At 46.1% G+C, this 13,202-nt stretch overlaps 1 protein-coding gene across 2 annotated transcripts in view; it reads left to right on the top strand.

Moving 5' to 3' along the window:
* The window catches only part of TRIM35 (tripartite motif containing 35), a 333,014-nt gene that overhangs the window by 162,169 nt on the left and 157,643 nt on the right, over nucleotides 1–13,202 (top strand). The window lies entirely within an intron of this gene.

Below are 13,202 nucleotides of genomic sequence, written 5' to 3'. Positions count from 1 at the left end.
GGAAACATGCTTTATACATAACTGTATTCAGATTTCCCCATATCCAATTGCCTTGGGAAACTGTGGACTCACTGTCTAAGGAGGACATTAAAGTAAACCATGCTCCACACGAACCATTATATGTAAACGGATAAGGAAAAAGGGGCAGAGCTCCCTTGTATTTCTGATAGGGAGGGAGTCGGCCACATACCCAACAATTTGTGGCATTGCTGGTCTGGTGAGAATGGTGTAACATACGGATAAAAGTGTTGTTGCGCAGTGCTAATCGATAGGACAGCTCGTGAGGGGGCAGGTCACTGAAAGTGTGTTCTACAGTGTCATTAGAGGAAGTATGTACATGGGAACCGAGAGGAGGAAAGAAAACATGTAGCATTAAACTTATGCATACAATCGATATACTCAGAACAAACATAAAAATTAAAGTAATGACGCATCTGCTGTGCAGGCTTTTGCAATATTTTTCTCTCTTTTCGATTCGCCTATCTCTCTGACTATTTGGGTCTATCTTATACATGTCAGAAACCTGTCTAACCGCTTCACCCGAGGGGGACTTAAACAATTAAACGCTGTCTGACTTACTAGACCTCAGCTTAACTTTATACTCCTGTTGCAGAGTTTTCTCCAACAGGGGGAGTTTAGTATCTGTATCGGGGCAGTCCTTGGGAAATGTCTTTGGACACAGTCCATGAAATCGTTTGATGTGGCTGGAGTGGAGCCACCCTTTTCTTCCTTCAATCTTCACAGCGGTCCTTGTGGTCATTAACACCAGTTTAGGTTCCTTCCACCTGGGCTCCAGAAGGCTTGAGCGGTCAAAGTTGCGGACCAACACCAGGTCTCCTGGAACAATTTCATGCGGTTTCACTTGGGTGTTGTCCGGGAAGGCAGCGGCGACCTGTGAACGACAAGAGAGTAGTGCAGACATCAAGGAAGCCAGGTAATCTGTCAACATGTTACTATCAACATCTGTAATCTTACGAGGCATAGGCGTACCCCACATATTGGGGGGACGACCGAAGACCACTTCATACGGAGACAGTCCGGTTCTGGAATGAGCTACCATGCGCATGTAAAAGAGGGCAACCGGCAGTGCTACCATCCAATCTACTCCCTTTTCTGCACAGACCTTCGCTAACCGTGTTTTCAGTGTTTGATTATGTCTCTCAACGAGACCAGCCGCTTCGGGGTGTCGTACGCAGTGGAATTTCCACTGGTATCCTAACAGGAGTGATACCTGTTTCATGAGTTCGGACGAGAATGGCTGTCCATTATCAGAGTACACGACACGGGGCAAGCCGTATCGCGGGAAAAATTCACGGACCAACTGTTTGGCTGTAGTTACAGCAGTGTAATCTGGGACTGGGTACGCTTCTGTCCATCTGGAAAGGGCACATACAACTACGAGGACATACTTGAATCCTCGGCATCTGTCCATCTGGATATAATCCATCTGGAGGACTTCAAAAGGATGGTCAGGATGATGAAATCCACCTTGTTCCACGGGAATGCCTTTGCCTGGATTGAAATGTCAACAGATCATACAGGTACGTACTTTCTGTTTTGCTGCTGCACGTAAATGCTTGTTGAACCAGATATTCTGGATGCTGTCTAACATAGCTTTCTCTCCTAAGTGTGCTGGACTATGTGCTGTATTAATGATAACTTGAACCATAGAGTCGGGGAGAAACCAAGTGGCTTTTCCCTTTGTCATCCATCCCTGATCTGTCTGGACCCCTCCTTGTTCAGTCCATTTCTTTACTTCATCTGGAGTTGCATGTGTCTGTATGTCGAGTACATCTTGTGTGGGATCCCTGACCGTCATACAATGTGTCAGTGGAGTTACTTCGGTCTTTGTCGTGTCAGTCGATATGTCTGTATGAGTCTGAGCCGTAAGCTTGGCTGTTCGATCTGCCAGGTCGTTACCCTGGGAAATGGCGTCGGTGACTTTAGTATGTGCTTTGCACTTCATGATGGCTATGGCTGTAGGCAAGTGTATTGCTTCTAACAGAGCTTGAATGAGGGGACCATGCTGTATCTTGGCACCGTGGGAGGTCAGAAAACCTCTCTCTTGCCAGAGAACGCCGAAGTCGTGAACGACTCCGAATGCGTACTGTGAATCTGTGTATATGTTTACTTTCAGGTTCTTAGCTCGTATGCAGGCTTGGGTCAGAGCGATGAGCTCTGCTGCTTGGGCAGATAAGGTATCAATACGATGTTTCTATAACTTCAGTTTCAGTAGTCACTGCATATGCGGCTACCAACTCTCCTGTACTTGTTCTCATACATGAACCATCCACAAAGTGTCAGGTCTGGGTCAGGCAATGCAATGTCTGTCAAGTCTTGCCTTGGCTTCGTTACGGTATTAATGACGTCTACACAGTCATGTGGTACGGGATCTGCTGTGATTGAGGGCAACAGAGTAGCAGGGTTTAGCATGTTGCAACGTCTGATCTCTGTGTGGTTGGAACAGTGTCAGTTCATATCCTGTCAGTCGTGCTATGGTCAAGTGTTGAGTCTGTGTCCTGTTTAGGAGAACTTCCACGGAGTGTGGAACCTGTACTGTCAGGGGGTGTCCTAATACTATGGAATCGCTTTGTCTGATAGCTAGAGCTGTTGCTGCAACTGATTTAAGACACGCAGGCAGAGCCTGGGCTACTGGATCCAATGTACTAGAAAAATAAGCACAAGGCTTGTGTTTTCCTGCTTGATCTTGTGTGAGAACAGATAATGCTGTGCCATCGCGTTCAGTGACAAAGTGTAAAAGGTTTGCTGTAACATGGTGTCGCTAAAACAGGTGCTTGACATAGGGCTTTCTTCAGTTCATCAAAAGCTTGTGTATGTTCCTGAGTCCAAGGGAGGACAGTCGAAGTCGCTGCCTCCTGTGTTGTCAACTGTATGAGTGGTTTGGCTAGGTATGCATACTGGGGAATCCATTGTCTGCAGTAAGAAGTGAGGCCAATGAAGGCCCGTACTTCCTTTTGTGTCTTGGGCTGTGGAATATGTGCAATCAACTGGATGCGGTCAGGTGTCAACTGTCTACCCCACTTGGACAGCAAGTGTCCTAAGTACACCACTTGCTGGGCACAGAATTGTAGCTTCGAAGGGGACACTTTATGCCCCTTTTCGGCCAGAAAATACAAGACGGTCAGTGATGCGCGCTCGCAATCTCGTTCTGTTCTTGCTGTGATCAATAGATCATCCACATACTGGAGCAGGGCAGTGTCAGTAGGCATGTGAATACAGTCTAGTTGTCGTTTCAGTGCTTGGCTGTAAATACTAGGGCTCTCTGTGAATCCTTGAGGTGCACGTGCAAATTTGAAGCTTCGGCCATTTAAACAGAATCCGAAGAGATACTGGCTTTCCGAATGAATGGGGACACTAAAGAAGGCGTTCTTGAGATCGATAACAGTAAAGAACGCTGCTTCGGAATCAATGGCAGTCAATAGAGAAGAAATGTCTGGAACCACTGGGTACTGGGGTATTATGCATTTATTTAATTCTCGAAGGTCGATCACCAGTCTGTAGACCGGTGGTGCATTCGGGTCAGTTCGTTTAAGAATCGGGATGATCGGAGAGTTACATACATTGGAATCGGTTTCTACAACCACTCCTTGAGCAATGAGCTCGTCAATAATTTTCAGTAAGGCCACTACAGCCTCAGGCGGTAACTTGTATTGTCGGATTCGTGGCAGGACAACTCCTGGTTTGAGAGTGACACGATAAGGTGTAATATGCATGCAACCTACATCAGTTGGACCTTGCGCCCATAAGTGCTGTGGTACATTCTGTAATCGTGAATCAAAATCTCTGGACACATAATGTCCTTTAAAATCACGTAAAAACAATCTCACTCCCTCCGGAGAACAACAAATCACTGCTCCTAGTGCTTTCAATGTTTTTATACCAAGCAAGTTTTCTGGGCATGATTTCGTAAGTAACAAGTCTGTAGTACGAGACAATGGACCAACTTCTAGGGAAACTGGCTTTGAAACTTCGTTAACAAAAGGCTTTCCTGAAAATCCCAGGGAAACATTCTGTGAGCCTGAGAGGGGTGCCCCTGGAACCTCGTCATGACTGATGGTAGTTCTGCTCGCCCCTGTGTCAATCAAAAATTTTCTGTCTTTCCCTAATACCTGACTATGTACATAGGGACCCTCTTGATCTACAGGAACCTCGATAAGGGGCAAGCCAACCTCCCTCTCTAGGCTGTTTCATGAGTACTGCTGATAATCGGGGTAATCTGACTGAGCATACTGGTACATTTGCTGTGTGACATGTTGCGTGGCAGCAATGGGTTGGGGTTGGGGTACAGCTACTGTCTGTTGTGCATTCTGTGGAGGTTGCGTGTTCTGCGCAATATTCTGTGGAACTTGTTCTTGTCTAGGCGGACGCGGTCTTTCTTTCGTCCTTCCTGTAGAAATATTGTATTTTAGAACGGCACATTCGTTTATATAGTGACCTGGCTGTTTACAGTAGTTGCAATTCCCTTTAACAGTAGCTGCAGGATGACTAGTCTGTGTCGTACCACTCTTCTGACCATCAGCTGGGACGGACTGGGCAACTAGTACTTTCATTTTCGTGCCTTTAATACGTCTCTGTTCATGTTCGTGTTCCTCTCTGATTCGATTCTGGTGGTACTGTAACATTTGTAACATTTGGGGAGGGGTATTAGCTTGCCATGTACTCTCGACCTTCAGTACTCTGTTTTTAACTTGAGGTAAAGAATTCTCTACTAGTTTGGTCACAAAAAGATGTGTGTACGATTCACTACTTGTTTTCAGGCCACTGTTAATAATAAAACATTTCTCGAATCTAGAATAAAAATCACTAGTGTCTTCGTCTTGTTTCTGTTTGCAGGCTGAGATAGCATCCCAGTCTTCCTTTTTCGTAGTTAGTAATCTTGGTAAAACTTGTATTAACAACTCGGGTAATGCTTTGGCTTTTTCCCCAAGACCAGTACCAGGGACTCGTGTATTTTCTTCGTTTTCTAATACTGTCCAATCAATCTTTTTCTCTCCCACCTCCCATTCTTTTTCTTTAAGTTTTTCGTAAATGCAGGCTGGCAACAGAACCTTTAACATTTTAAGGATATCGGGATACGTATACTCCCCCATGAGGAGCATGTCTTTTAATTCACGGTGGAACCCTGCAGGATCTTTATCATGACAGGGCACTAATTTTTTCATTTCCAATAATTCCATTTTGGTCAAGGGTGTGTATACAAATACTCGTTGAAGCTCACCCCCTTCCGTCCGGACGGGATGAACTTCTCGTAGAGGATTCTGTCTGTCTATATAAAATGGTTTCCTTACTGGAGGTGGAACCGGAACGAAATGTGGAGTCAGGAAAAGTCTGTATTTGTGTCGTTGTTCTAGAATGATATTAATTAAATCGGTACCTAGGCCTCCATCTCTTTAGCAGTAATTCTTCCAATAAATTATATAAGGGGCCTGGATCAGAATGCTGACTTTCATACAATGTAATGAGATGTTGAATCATGTACATACCAGCTAGTCGTTGTTCGTCTGGGGAAAGACTCAAAAATGTTTGCGCTACTGAGTCATCTTTATATACACTAGTATTGCCAGCCCATTGGACTGCTGACCGGGTCAGTTCCTGTTCATGCATGGTACTAAGTTCACTGTAACCAATTCGTTGTTTCAGTACTTTATCAGTGGCTTGGAATAGATGTTCAAGAGAACATTGTTCTGGTATGGGAGAAAGAAAACGTTTCTGGTTTTCTAGACGTATGGGTCTGTCAAAGGGTTTGTCAAAAGGTCTCGCCTTACCTACATACGCTATTCTATCTGCACTTGCAGTTTCTATATCATCGTCTTCTGAGACGTCATCATCCGCTTTCTTAGCTTCTCTCGCTGCTTTTTCCCTTGCGTGTATGTCTAGAATTTCTTTACGAATCTTTCTGTACATGGATTCTATACAACTTTGTTTACTATGTTTACCATCAGCTATGTTGTCACTCCACTTTATCAGGACCTTCAGCTCTTCTTTGTTCTTGCCTGGCTGGTCTTGTTCCCTTATCAAACAATTTATCAAAAACTGTAAGATCATATTTTGTGTCTCGACCTTGTTGTGTGCCATGGCCTCATGAATACTTTCTGGTCTCTCCCCCGTTCTGATAAAATGATATGTTATCTAAATGTTCTCTCATATCTGGAAAAATAGTCAAATAGTTTGTTACCCGTCGTAAACGTATTGATTAAAGGATCATTTGGTCTTCGCCTGGTACTGGATCATATCTGCAATCAGTAAGGTACTGTTTAAGGGCTGTGTATGTAGTTACTTTTGGTGTGCGTTGTAATGCTGCTTCTCTGAGTGTGGTTCGTTTTATCTGAGGCGGGGTGATAGGGGGACCTCCTACTGCTCCTCCTGAAGCGGGATCGTCAACTATTACTGGCTGTGCTGTCGCTGGTGGCGGTGTAGGCGGTAAGCTAGGCGTAGGTAATGCAGGATGGCCCCGAGTTGCAGGCGGATTAAAAGGATTGCTAGGGCCAGTGGCCGGAACAGTGGTAGATGAGACAGTGGGAGAAATCGTGTCATCTACAGGAATGTGAACAGGGTTGGGAGGATGAACATTTGGAGTAGGATTTCTGTTTGCATATTCTGGGACAGTGTCATCTAAGTATGAAGAAAAGAAAATCTCCGCTGCGGTCTGTTTATGACGTAATTTAGTCGGGACCAATGGTGGCGGCAAGTTACGGGGTACTTCCGGGGTCGCCTTGGGTAGGCCCTCGGCGAGAACAGGATACATGCCTGTAATAAGGGCATTTCTTTGTCTGTCTAATTGTTCTGCTCTAACTCGTTCACCTTCTTCTAGTAGCTCTTTTTCTCTAGCTTTTTCAGATTCTTCTCTACTTTTCTCTGCTTTCCTAATTTCTTTCTCTGTTCTTCTATGCGCTTCTTTACGCCACAATTCTATAGCATCTTTCTGGGATTGTCTGGCTTTCTTTTTCCATAATGCTTCTTCTACTCATGATGCATTCAGCATCCCATGTCCCTGAGACAGGCCATCTATATTTCTCTTCCAGATCCTTAGTATAATCAACCCATAAGTCTAAGTACAGTATGGCATCTAAGCCATGTTTTTGGTACATAAAATGACCTGGAGTGTCCCTAGGCGGGACAGGAACTGCTTCTTCGAGTATCCCTTTCCTAGTTCCTATCTGACGTAATTTCGAGAATAGCGGCATATTTGAACTTACTTGAACGTGAACACAATAAGCATAGTAATGTATAGCAAACAATCATTCATCCCACGACATTAAACACATTAAAACATTTCAGACTAATACTACCTGGTACATAGAAAAACACAATTCTGAAAATCTCGAGAAACAATCCTGGAATACTAGATCACTAGATGTACTGCTAAAACAGTACAGACATACCGGTCCCATAAAGAGACACGTCATACCGTATCCACCTAAGTGAACACGTCTGGACCGGGTCTGTGTACCCAGACCTGTCTTGACCGGGCACAAATTAATGAACCCGTCTAGATGCGTTCCCAACAACGGAACTCACCAGGAAGCAAAACTGAAGGCCTCGGACACTGGACTGGACTGCATGCGCTTCGGGACAGGTGGGCCTCCGGATACCTCGGACCTTGCTCTCTCGACTCGGGGCTCTGGTCGGGACTCTCCGCATTCCTCACCGCCTCGTCTGGATGCCGGACCGCAGTCACCGTCTCCTCCGTGGGCCTGAGGGAGATAGCAGGAAAACCCGCAGGTGTGCACAGGAATCCGTCACGGCTGTAGAAGGGGTCAGGGGCCTGCGTTACATCGCCGGCGAGTGGGGAAGGGGAGGGGTCCCTATTCGGGCACCAGATTATGTGGTAAATAAAATTACCGGGACTATTTTTCTATACATTAAAGGATAGCTCAATAAATGAGAGGCAGAGTCCGTGGTATCTGAGTCATATGGGCTTTAATCAAGATTCTCGAGAACCGGGACATCGAGTTCCATCACCACTAAGGTTCAGGAAGGGACATTCAACATTGTATTAACATCACACATTATATATAGTAAAACAGTATAATTGAAATGAATACAGTAGGCGTAACAAGTAAAAAGAGAGATAAGAACACATGGGCGTAAAAGAGGGCGTGTACTGGGGCGTACACGGAGGTGTGTACTGGAAACGTCACAGAAGTGTCATAGGTGGGTGGATGCATAGAGAGATTTCTGCAGGGTCAGCAGAAACCTTTAGCATGGGTGCGTGCGCAACTGAGCATGACGTGGTATTGACGTGTAACCGGGGAAAACTGGGGGGCTTGACGTTAGCACTAGTAGAGGAGTCTTGGTGTCTGGGATGTCAGAACGACCTGCACCTATAGCATATCTGGTATCTTGTGTTTGGAGGAAGTATTATCTGAAGTATAAGGTCTCTCGGGCAGAGGCCGTTCAATACTGAATGCTAGTGCGTGCATACGTGTCTTGGTGTAAAGCGCGGGGCCATGGGCCTACCATGGTAACGGGTTCAGTAAATCACTTGCAAGGAGGACAGGAAGGCTCTCTGCTCTGCAGCCAAAAACATGTTTACCTATTTCACTAGACTGGAATGTGTTTTCGAGGAGGCTGAGCAGATAACTGTAGGCAAAATACTGTCTTGGCAGGCAGGCCAGGCCGGGCCGGGCACCGCTTCGCTGGGCAGGATGTAAGGCAGAGGTCAGGGATGCATACCTAAACTGCAGCTTTCAGAGACAGAAGAAACTCGGAGCCTCAATTAAGGGCCTGGCTCGACTGAGCCAGAAAAACGTGGAAAACGTGTGTTTCGCGTTATTTAAAAGTGCACCATGTAAAGACGTTGGCACCATAGGCCTAAAAGCCAAATTACCGTGGTTTTCTTGGAGGGCTGAATAACTGACATGTTAACGTTGGACGCAAATGCATATGCGTCTTCATGGCAGGCACGGGAAAGGAATTACACGACATACATGGAACATGGGTGCATGGATAGGGTGCGAGTGGGGGGGCACATTGATTACCTAAAATTTTCTATTTCCTCCACCACACCCCCAGCGCCTTGAGACCCTCATGTCACAGTATCACCCGGGAGGGTATCCTGGTGCAGAGAAGGTGAGATTTTAGCCAAACCTATGACCTAGTTGGACTACGTGAAAAACCAGGCCTTCAGCTTCTTGCATAATTCAAGAAGTGAAGAGGAGGCTCTTGTGTAGCAGCAGGTTGATCCATGCTTTAGGATGGATGTAGAAAGTTTGACCGCCGGATCTGGTTTTCTGTAAGAGTGGGATGTCTGTACAAGTCCAGACGAGTGGAGGCGTCTGGAAGGTTTGTTGTGAAAGCAGATTGTTGTATGCTCTGTCAGTGTTATGTAGTGTTTTGAAAGTCTGGGTGAGGAGTTTGAACTGTGCTAGTTGTGCATGGGGGTACCAGCGGAACTCATTAACCTGTGATGGGACTGTGACTTCTTCTTTGGGTGATTTTTTTTTCTGTGTTTTCTTTTCTTTGATCCCAGCATTGAATATGTTCTTACTCCAGCTTGCTTGAGATGAGGGCATGCATGATGGCTTTCTGGGTGTTGAGCCATTCGAAGATATTCCTCTGCATCTTCATGGTATGGAAGCATGAGGCAGTGATGGCCGGGACTTGGGCAGTCGTGTTTAGTTTGCTCTTGATGACAATCCCAAAGTTCTTGGTGTGGGTGCTAGGCTTTGCCAGGTGAAGTCCCACAGTAAAATGCTCTTTACAAAGATCACAATTTCGGTCTTGTTGGTGTTCAGCCTCAGACAGTTGGCCTTCATCCAGTGGGCAATTTCGTTCATGCAGGCATGGAACTTGATCGGGTACAGGGTGTCTTCTCCGTGAGGGAGGGGAACAAGCTCTGTATTATCTGCCTAGGAGAGCATGTTTTCATGAGTGCGGGCAATGCTGACTTGAGGGATCACGTATGCTGTGAAGAGGGACTGGCTCCGGGAGGATCCTTGTGGAACTCTCGAGGTGCAGATGTGTATTCAGGTGTCTCGGGTGTATAGGCCGGGTTAACTGACTGGGTCCTTCCAGTAAGGAAGGAACAGATCCACCAGTGTGTCCTCTTTGCTTTGGATGTGTAGCCATTAGATGAAGATGGTGAAGGAGACCTAGTCACTGAGTGGTGTGAGGTTTTTGGTGAAGAGTGAGTTTTTTCTAAGACTTTGGCTGGAAATTGTAGCAGGGATACCGCTTTGTAGTTGGTGAGCACTGAAGGGTTCTTCGAGGGTTTCTTCAGCAAAGGAAGGACAGTATTTTTTCGAAGTGTTGGGAAGGCCGCAGAAGAGATTGAGTCATTGAGAATGAGTAAGAGCAGTGCACTGATGCATTACAATCCTTGTGAGTATGTGTAGTGGGGACAGCAGTCTGATGGGGCACCTAAGTGGATGGACTATTTATCTGGGGTGATGATGGGCCATTTGGGTACAATAGATTCTTTGGATAAGCTCAGAAGGGGTTTGGCATGGTGTGACGTGTCTGGTTGCGGTATGAATTGGGTGTTTTTGTTGCTAATCACTTTAGAGACATTGGTGCAGAGGTCCTGCAAGGGAGTGATAGTTTGAGACTGCTGTTGGTGAGGTGAAATCCTACACAAGGGCAAAGCTTTTTTTGCTTCGGTTAATGCTGGCATCGATGCAGTCCACCAGAGCAGCACATTTGGTGGTAGCATCTCAAGACTGAGCCCCTTGTGTCCATTGTCCTGGCTCATTCCTCATTTGCGCTCCAGTTGTTTGCAGTGGTGGTTCATTAGCCTGCATTCCTGCCACTGCCATGGAGATCTGTATCTTGTTGAATTGCTGTTTGAAGGAGACCAAGGAGTCTGCGCAGGAGGTGATCGTATTCTTGATGGCTTTGGGGGAGGCTGTTGCTGTTTGGGTTGGTGGGTGTTGTGTAGTGTTCCTGTCCTCGCCAGTGATGCTGCTCCACTTTTGGCAGGCTGGTCTCGAGGTGGTGCATTTGTACTGGACCTTGATAGAGAAGCTCACCTTTATGAGGGTGTTCTGTCAAGGTGACTGGTGTTGGCTCTTAGCTTGTTTGCCACAGGTGGTGAAAATAGGGTCCAAGAGGTGTCTGGCGACATGGGTAGGTAGGGCTCTTTACTATTCGGGATATTCCCAGGATACCAAGGTCTTTTAGTGCTTTTGAGTTAGGGTCTGTATGGTTTTCATGTCTCCTAGGAACAAGTAATTGTTAGCATCGAGGGCAAGTGGTGTGACGAAGTCCGTGATGGTGTCTGTGAAATTGGTGCGTGGTTCAAGTGGTTTGTAGATCAGTGCCACTTAGGGTGAGGTTGACCATTGTGTGGAGGTTGTGGAGGTTGGGCAATAGGTGTTTGATGTTGGAGGATCATGTGTTGAAAAACAAGCCTCAAGTCCACCGCCGTTCCCTCCCTTACCTACAACACCACCACCTCCACATTTATTCCATCACTCCCCTCCCACTCAAGGCACAGGACACAGATTAATCCTGGGAGCCCTTAATCTCCAAAGGACACTTATGATGAGCCCCTTGGGTCTTGAGAGGGAGAAGACCTGTGTGAGACTATATTGATCCCAACCTCCAGCACCCAACATCTGACACACACTGAAACCCAGCCTTGAACCTACCACACCAGGGTGGCCTCGCCAAACTGTGGTTACCATATGGTAATGCAGTGGGCTGCCCAACAGAATAAAGTAAAGATGTACACGGAGCAGGGTGAGAACTAATTCCCCATGCTGAAGGGAATGCCTTGTTAGGCCACAGACAAATTTAAAGAGCTCATAAATGCCGATTATGTCATACCTAGTACACACTAACCCCTTGGTGGAAATTGGATTGTTGGTTGAGGTAGGTGGAACCCTACTCTAGCAAGTCACTAAATTAATCTGTGTTTAACCCTCACATAACTTGTCACAAAAGCAATCCGGCTTAACTTGGGAGTCAGTGTGAAGTATGTATGCAGCACTTTCACATCAATAAAGTGGAAACCTAAAACAAAAAAACCCACCAATTTAGAAAAATAGAGTAAATTTTTATAAATTGACACAAAAACAATCAGTAGAATTGGATGTAGGAATTTTTAAAGTGAAAAATAGCACAGAAAAAATAAAAGCTCCAACTGTAGACCTCTTAACTATGAGAGACGGGGACCACGTCGAAAGTTATGGTGACTACGATGGAGTGCAGTTTGGATACACTAAACTGATTCGGCCTGGCCTCCGCTTACCTTCGGACTTCGGAGAAAATTTCAGAAAAAATATCAGAGCAGGTAAAGTTCAGAGGGGCGGGGCAGCTGGTGATGCTTTAGGAGTAGGTGTGGTCGGCAGCAAGCCATTGGACGAAGTCAAGGTGAAGATTTCTGCATTCTGACTTATTCTCTTATATGGAAGTCTAAATCTCCAGCGGGATGAAGCTGCAGGCTGTAGCTACAGCGGACTCCTCATGGCTGGATGCCGCTGAACAGGATTTGCTGCTGTGGAGAAAAATGTAGTGGGAGCCACCGTAAAGTGAGACCAATGCACTTTTTGGCTAAACATTTTCTAAGTCCCAAGTTCTGGATTTGGCCTATCTGGGCACATTTGATACCACTTCAAAGGGCCAAGGACCAGAGGGGCACCACTTAGAGGGTCAGGACTCACTCAGGTGTGGTCCAGGTGTGGGTTCAAGATGGTTTGAGCTTTTGCTGTTCCTGAAGTGCTGACTAGCAGGCCATCCAATTGGCCCTTGGAGTCACTCTGGAAGTCATGTGTTCAAGCAGACAAGCAGGTCTCTTAAGCAGGACAGTGGGTCTGCGGGTTCAAATTGTATACCTGTTGTCAGCTTAAAAATGGAAGAAACGTTTAGAGCCCCACCTCTCCCACAAACACACATGCACACGATTTCCTGTCTCCTATGGGCACACAAGCAAGGCTAGTGTGAATTTGTGTGTGTGTGCTGAGACGTGTCTTTGAAGTTCAAGCAGGCTGTGCACAGATCCACCCCCACCTCATCCTGATAGGATGGTCTATCCTTAAGATACCAGTCCCTCTACTGTTTGGCTTTCTAGGAGGAATACACAAAGGCCAACTACATGGGCATGTAACCCAGGATATAAACTGCAGGCACTAAATGGTGAGGACAATAAAATGCCTTCAGAATTGGCAAAGTGCTTGTGGTGAAAGTCCTACTGTTGGCAAAGCTTTTACATTTCTCCTCCTAAAATGGTTGACCATCCT

This window comes from Lissotriton vulgaris, chromosome 6, assembly GCF_964263255.1.
Source record: "Lissotriton vulgaris chromosome 6, aLisVul1.2, whole genome shotgun sequence".
Lineage (NCBI taxonomy): Eukaryota > Metazoa > Chordata > Amphibia > Caudata > Salamandridae > Lissotriton > Lissotriton vulgaris.
The sequence above is the reverse complement of the archived record's forward strand: the minus strand, read 5'-3'. Positions and strand labels throughout refer to the sequence as shown.